This window comes from Pseudophryne corroboree, chromosome 3 (assembly GCF_028390025.1).
Source record: "Pseudophryne corroboree isolate aPseCor3 chromosome 3, aPseCor3.hap2, whole genome shotgun sequence".
In the NCBI taxonomy this organism is placed as follows: Eukaryota; Metazoa; Chordata; class Amphibia; order Anura; family Myobatrachidae; genus Pseudophryne; species Pseudophryne corroboree.
The window spans coordinates 397,794,625-397,802,254 of NC_086446.1; the positions used below are offsets into that span (position 1 = coordinate 397,794,625).

The window sequence follows — 7,630 nt, forward strand, 5'->3', positions numbered from 1 at the left end:
GTAAAAAGTAAAAAGGTACAAGGTGCAAATCAATTGGTAGTACATATATAAAAAAATGCTTATCTTAGGTACAGGAGGTAGGTCTGAGAAAGATCATGGAGTGCCCAACGCGTTTCGTCCTTCAGGACTTCATCAAGGGTGGTGTGGTACTGAGACAAAGCTCCTATTTATACCACTATCAATTAGACTATGTATGACATCACTTCCTCCCATAGTGATGTTAAGGGAAAACTATATACTTCATGTGTTTTTCAAAATTAGACCAATTATATATAGGTAACAAATGTTTTGAGAACAAAGCTAGTTATAATCATCAACTTAAAAAACGAGCAATTTTGTAAGTAAAATCTAATGATTAGTTCATATGAGTACTGGCATCCCGGACTTCCGCCCACACTTCCTGTAGTGTGGCGGGTATTGTTGCGCATGCGTTAACTCCCGAGTATACGATCAGGTGACGTTTGTCACTTCAAAGTTCCTTCTGCGCTTGCGCCGACTCCCGCGAAGCGCCCTGTCCCGGAAGTCGCTGTATGATTCACCGGACATCGCGTCACATACAGGATCCCGGAAGCGCGATGTATCGTGAACCGTAGTGTGTCACTTCCTGTGGGAGCTTAATTCAGTGAGTGATCTCCGGAGGCTTGTCTTGGAACGCACGTGGAACGCAAACATTGTCTCTGACCCCGTTGATAATAGGTCCCAACGGCGGAGTATTACTTCTTTGGAATACAGTTTATGGCTTCTTCATTTAGACTGCATATGAGTAAGGAGCTTCTTCAGAGAGCACATGGTGGAAATAAAAGAAGATTTTATATAAGTTACCAGAGTTTTATGATGGACTTCATTTGAACCAATTATGTATTCATTTCAGTGTAATAAATATTTTATAAAAATTGATATTATTAATAAATATTAATGCATATTCAATTATTAAAGTGCATGTGCTTTTGTTTATATTTTAGGTTATTTACTTGGTGTGCAGGATTGTGAGAACTACAAAAAATTAAGTAGTGCATAGGATACATAATAAAGTGAACCATAGGTATTTAGGGTTTATATGAGTGAATATTAAAAATAACAGCTGTTTTACTGGTTTAGGAACTTTTATGTGTATGCATTGTTTCTACAGCACCTGGTCTTCTCAGGGGGTCACCCCCCTGATACTGGCCAGGCCCACAAAAATGCTTAGCTTCCACGATCGGACGAGAGTGGGCGTTCCATTTTGGTATGGCTGTAGTCTACTTAACACTAGTTCACCAGAAATTTTTTACAACTGTAGAATGGTCTGGAAATAAAAAGAGAGAGCGCCATTCCCAAACACCACAGTGTTTATTAGGGGAGAAAGACAAATATATAAATACAGAGAGGGGGGGGGGGGGGGTTGTGTTAAAAAGGTAATCAAAGAAAAGGAGAGATTTCATAGCTTTCGTTAAATCCAGCCGGATGCATCGTCTTCAATTGGAAAATCCAAAACATCTCCCTTCTGGATGACAGGTTTGCCAGATCGCCACTTCTTTCGCCAAGTGTGACATGTTCTATGGCTTTGTATGTTAAGGCCTCAGGATTGGAATTGTGGTGTAGGAGAAAATGTTTAGAAACTGCATGTGCTTCCACCTTGTTTTTAATGTTTCGAACGTGCTCTTGGATCCTTAATTTTAGCTGTCTCTTTGTCTTCCCAATATATTTTTTACCACAATCACATTCCAAAAGGTAAATTACAGAGGTTGAGTTGCAGTTCATGTATTCTTTTATCTTGAATTCTTTCGTATCACCTGTTGCGGAGAAAGTCTTTCGATTTGGGTGTACATATTTGCAGGTATTGCAGTGTCCACACTTATAGCTACCTACACACCTGATAAGAGGTTCTTTCTTGTTGTTTATGGATTTCAGCATGCTTGGTGCCACTAAGTCCTTAAGGTTTTTTGACTTCTTAAAAATAATTTCAGGTTGTGGTGGTAAAATGTCTTTTAAAACAGGGTCCATTAAAAGAATGTTCCAGTGAGTCTTCATTGATTGTCGGATCATTTTCTCATGTCTGCTATAGGTCGTGATAAAGGCAGTAGAGTCTTCTTTCTTTTCCCTTTTCTTGTACGTTAGGAGGTCATTTCTCACCAAGGTTCTTGTTTTATTGACCGCCTTGTCTAGAATGTTCGTGGGATACTTCTTATCCAGGAATCTGTTTTTGTATTTTTCCAATTGGTTATTACATTCTTCTATTTCGCTGCAGTTCCTTCTGATTCTATGGAACTGTGAATAGGGGATATTATTTTTCCACTGTTTTAGGTGATTACTCCTGTAATCCAAGTAGCTGTTGGTATCCACCGGTTTGATGTAGTTCTTTGTGATGATGTTATTTTCTTTACCCACCAGGATGAGATCCAAAAATTCAATTTGTTCCTTATCAATTTTTGAAGTAAATGTGAGATTCAATTCGTTGTGTGCCAGGTATTCATTAAAAAAATTGTTAAAATCTTCTATTGTGCCGTCCCAGATCATCAGGATATCATCTATGTATCGCTTGTAAAACACAATAAAATTCTTAAAAGGGTGGTCATTGTAGATGTAAGTTTCCTCCCATTTTCCCATAAATAAATTAGCAAAACTTGGTGCGAAAATAGTTCCCATAGCGGTTCCGCAGCTTTGTAGATAAAAATTGTCTAAAAATTTAAAATAATTATGGGTTAAAATGAAGAACATGATATCACAGATAAATTGTCTGTGGGAATCAGTCATTGAAGGATCATTGTATATAAATATTTACCTGCAGTAGTGTTATATTTTTTTTGTTCATCTCTATCATCTTTATCATCTCTATATTAGCAGACGCAGTACGGTAGTCCATGGCTGTGGCTACCTCTGTGTCGTCAGTGCTCGTCCATAATTGTATACCTACCTGTGGTGGGTTTTTTTTTTTCTATCTTCTTCATACTAGTAGTTTAGGAGTCTGCTGACAGTGTCCAGCAGGTCCGTCATTATATTATATATACCTGCAGTAGTGATATATATATATATTTTATATCATTATCATCTCTATACTAGAGATGTGCACCGGAAATTTTTCGGGTTTTGTGTTTTGGTTTTGGGTTCGGTTCCGTGGCCGTGTTTTGGGTTCGAACGCGTTTTGGCAAAACCTCACCGAATTTTTTTTGTCGGATTCGGGTGTGTTTTGGATTAGGGTGTTTTTTTCAAAAAAACCTAAAAAACAGCTTAAATCATAGAATTTGGGGGTCATTTTGATCCCAAAGTGTTATTATCCTCAATAACCATAATTTCCACTCATTTTCAGTCTATTCTGAACACCTCACACCTCACAATATTATTTTTAGTCCTAAAATTTGCACCGAGGTCGCTGGATGACTAAGCTCAGCGACCCAAGTGGCCGACACAAACACCTGGCCCATCTATGAGTGGCACTGCAGTGTCACGCAGGATGGCCCTTCCAAAAAACACTCCCCAAACAGCACATGACGCAAAGAAAAAAAGAGGCGCAATGAGGTAGCTGTGTGAGTAAGCTAAGCGACCCTAGTGGCCGACACAAACACCTGGCCCATCTAGGAGTGGCACTGCAGTGTCAGGCCGGATGGCCCTTCCAAAAAATACTCCCCAACAGCACATGACGCAAAGAAGAAAAAAAAGAGGCGCAATGAGGTAGCTGTGTGACTAAGATAAGTGACCCTAGTGGCCGACACAAACACCTGGCCCATCTAGGAGTGGCACTGCAGTGTCACGCAGGATGGCCCTTCCAAAAAACACTCCCCAAACAGCACATGACGCAAAGAAAAATGAAAGAAAAAAGAGGTGCAAGATGGAATTGTCCTTGGGCCCTCCCACCCACCCTTATGTTGTATAAACAGGACATGCACACTTTAACCAACCCATCATTTCAGTGACAGGGTCTGCCACACGACTGTGACTGAAATGACGGGTTGGTTTGGACCCCCACCAAAAAAGAAGCAATTAATCTCTCCTTGCACAAACTGGCTCTACAGAGGCAAGATGTCCACCTCATCATCATCCTCCGATTCATCACCGTGTACATCCCCCTCCTCACAGATTATCAATTCGTCCCCACTGGAATCCACCATCACAGCTCCCTGTGTACTTTGTGGAGGCAATTGCTGCTGGTGAATGTCTCCATGGAGGAATTGATTATAATTCATTTTAATGAACATCATCTTCTCCACATTTTCTGGAAGTAACCTCGTACGCCGATTGCTGACAAGGTGAGCGGCGGCACTAAACACTCTTTCGGAGTACACACTTGTGGGAGGGCAACTTAGGTAGAATAAAGCCAGTTTGTGCAAGGGCCTCCAAATTGCCTCTTTTTCCTGCCAGTATACGTACGGACTGTCTGACGTGCCTACTTGGATGCGGTCACTCATATAATCCTCCACCATTCTTTCAATGGGGAGAGAATCATATGCAGTCACAGTAGACGACATGTCCGTAATCGTTGGCAGGTCCTTCAGTCCGGACCAGATGTCAGCATCAGCAGTCGCTCCAGACTGCCCTGCATCACCGCCAGCGGGTGGGCTCGGAATTCTGAGCCTTTTCCTCGCACCCCCAGTTGCGGGAGAATGTGAAGGAGGAGATGTTGACAGGTCGCGTTCCGCTTGACTTGACAATTTTCTCACCAGCAGTTCTTTGAACCCCTGCAGACTTGTGTCTGCCGGAAAGAGAGATCCAAGGTAGGTTTTAAATCTAGGATCGAGCACGGTGGCCAAAATGTAGTGCTCTGATTTCAACAGATTGACCACCCGTGAATCCTTGTTAAGCGAATTAAGGGCTCCATCCACAAGTCCCACATGCCTAGCGGAATCGCTCTGTGTTAGCTCCTCCTTCAATGTCTCCAGCTTCTTCTGCAAAAGCCTGATGAGGGGAATGACCTGACTCAGGCTAGCAGTGTCTGAACTGACTTCACGTGTGGCAAGTTCAAAAGGTTGCAGAACCTTGCACAACGTTGAAATCATTCTCCACTGCGCTTGAGACAGGTGCATTCCACCTCCTATATCGTGCTCAGTTGTATAGGCTTGAATTGCCTTTTGCTGCTCCTCCAACCTCTGAAGCATATAGAGGGTTGAATTCCACCTCGTTACCACTTCTTGCTTCAGATGATGGCAGGGCAGGTTCAGGCGTTTTTAGTGTTGCTCCAGTCTTCTGTACGTGGTGCCTGTACGCCGAAAGTGTCCCGCAATTCTTCTGGCCACCGACAGCATCTCTTGCACGCCCCTGTCGTTTTTTAAATAATTCTGCACCACCAAATTCAAGGTATGTGCAAAACATGGGACGTGCTGGAATTTGCCCATATTTAATGCACAGACAATATTGCTGGCGTTGTCCGATGCCACAAATCCACAGGAGAGTCCAATTGGGGTAAGCCATTCTGCGATGATCTTCCTCAGTTGCCGTAAGAGGTTTTCAGCTGTGTGCGTATTCTGGAAAGCGGTGATACAAAGCGTAGCCTGCCTAGGAAAGAGTTGGCGTTTGCGAGATGCTGCTACTGGTGCCGCCGCTGCTGTTCTTGCGGCGGGAGTCAATACATCTACCCAGTGGGCTGTCACAGTCATATAGTCCTGAGTCTGCCCTGCTCCACTTGTCCACATGTCCGTGGTTAAGTGGACATTGGGTACAACTGCATTTTTTAGGACACTGGTGAGTCTTTTTCTGAGGTCTGTGTACATTTTCGGTATCGCCTGCCTAGAGAAATGGAACCTAGATGGTATTTGGTACCGGGGACACAGTACCTCAATCAAGTCTATAGTTGGCTCTGCAGTAATGATGGATACCGGAACCACGTTTCTCACCGCCCAGGATGCCAAGGCCTCAGTTATCCGCTTTGCAGCAGGATGACTGCTGTGATATTTCATCTTCCTCGCAAAGGACTGTTGGACAGTCAATTGCTTGGTGGAAGTAGTAAAAGTGGTCTTACGACTTCCCCTCTGGGATGACCATCGACTCCCAGCAGCAACAACAGCAGCGCCAGCAGCAGTAGGCGTTACACGCAAGGATGCATCAGAGGAATCCCAGGCAGGAGAGGACTCGTCAGAATTGCCAGTGACATGGCCTGCAGGACTATTGGCATTCCTGGGGAAGGAGGAAATTGACACTGAGGGAGTTGGTGGGGTGGTTTGCGTGAGCTTGGTTACAAGAGGAAGGGATTTACTGGTCAGTGGACTGCTTCCGCTGTCGCCCAAAGTTTTTGAACTTGTCACTGACTTATGATGAATGCGCTGCAGGTGACGTATAAGGGAGGATGTTCCGAGGTGGTTAACGTCCTTACCCCTACTTATTACAGCTTGACAAAGGCAACACACGGCTTGACAAATGTTGTCCGCATTTCTGTTGAAATACTTCCACACCGAAGAGCTGATTTTTTTGGTATTTTCACCAGGCATGTCAATGGCCATATTCCTCCCACAGACAACAGGTGTCTCCCCGGGTGCCTGACTTAAACAAACCACCTCACCATCAGAATCCTCCTGGTCAATTTCCTCCCCAGCACCAGCAACACCCATATCCTCCTCATCCTGGTGTACTTCAACACTGACATCTTCAATCTGACTATCAGGAACTGGACTGCGGGTGCTCCTTCCAGCACTTGCAGGGGGCGTGCAAATGGTGGAAGGCGCATGCTCTTCACGTCCAGTGTTGGGAAGGTCAGGCATCGCAACCGACACAATTGGACTCTCCTTGTGGATTTGTGATTTCGAAGAACGCACAGTTCTTTGCTGTGCTTTTGCCAGCTTAAATCTTTTCATTTTTCTAGCGAGAGGCTGAGTGCTTCCATCCTCATGTGAAGCTGAACCACTAGCCATGAACATAGGCCAGGGCCTCAGCCGTTCCTTGCCACTCCGTGTGGTAAATGGCATATTGGCAAGTTTACGCTTCTCCTCCGACGATTTGAATTTAGATTTTTGAGTCCTTTTTTTACTGATCTTTTGTGTTTTGGATTTTACATGCTCTGTACTATGACATTGGGCATCGGCCTTGGCAGACGACGTTGATGGAATTTCATTGTCTCGGCCATGACTAGTGGCAGCAGCTTCAGCACGAGGTGGAAGTGGATCTTGATCTTTCCCTATTTTTGGAACCTCAACATTTTTGTTCTCCATATTTTAATAGGCACAACTAAAAGGCACCTCAGGTAAACAATGGAGATGGATGGATACTAGTATACTTATGGATGACGAGTGACTGACGACACAGAGGTAGCTACAGCCATGGACTACCGTACTGCGTCTGCTAGTATACAGATGATAATGATATAAAAAATATATATATATCACTACTGCAGGTATATATAATATAATGACGGACCTGCTGGACACTGTCAGCAGACTCCTAAACTACTAGTATGAAGAAGATAGAAAAAAAAACCCACCACAGGTAGGTATACAATTATGGACGAGGCACTGACGACACAGAGGTAGCTTCAGCCGTGGACTACCGTACTGCGTCTGCTAGTATAGAGATGATAATGATATAAAAAATATATATATATCACTACTGCAGGTATATATAATATAATGACGGACCTGCTGGACACTGTCAGCAGACTCCTAAACTACTAGTATGAAGAAGATAGAAAAAAAAACCCCACCACAGGTAGGTATACAATTATGGACGAGCA

The 7,630-nt window shown here is 43.6% G+C and overlaps 1 pseudogene; it reads right to left on the reverse strand.

The window, feature by feature from the left end:
* Positions 1–1,120: 1,120 nt before the first annotated feature.
* LOC134897418 (5S ribosomal RNA) lies at positions 1,121–1,239 on the reverse strand (annotated as a pseudogene).
* Positions 1,240–7,630: the final 6,391 nt, after the last annotated feature.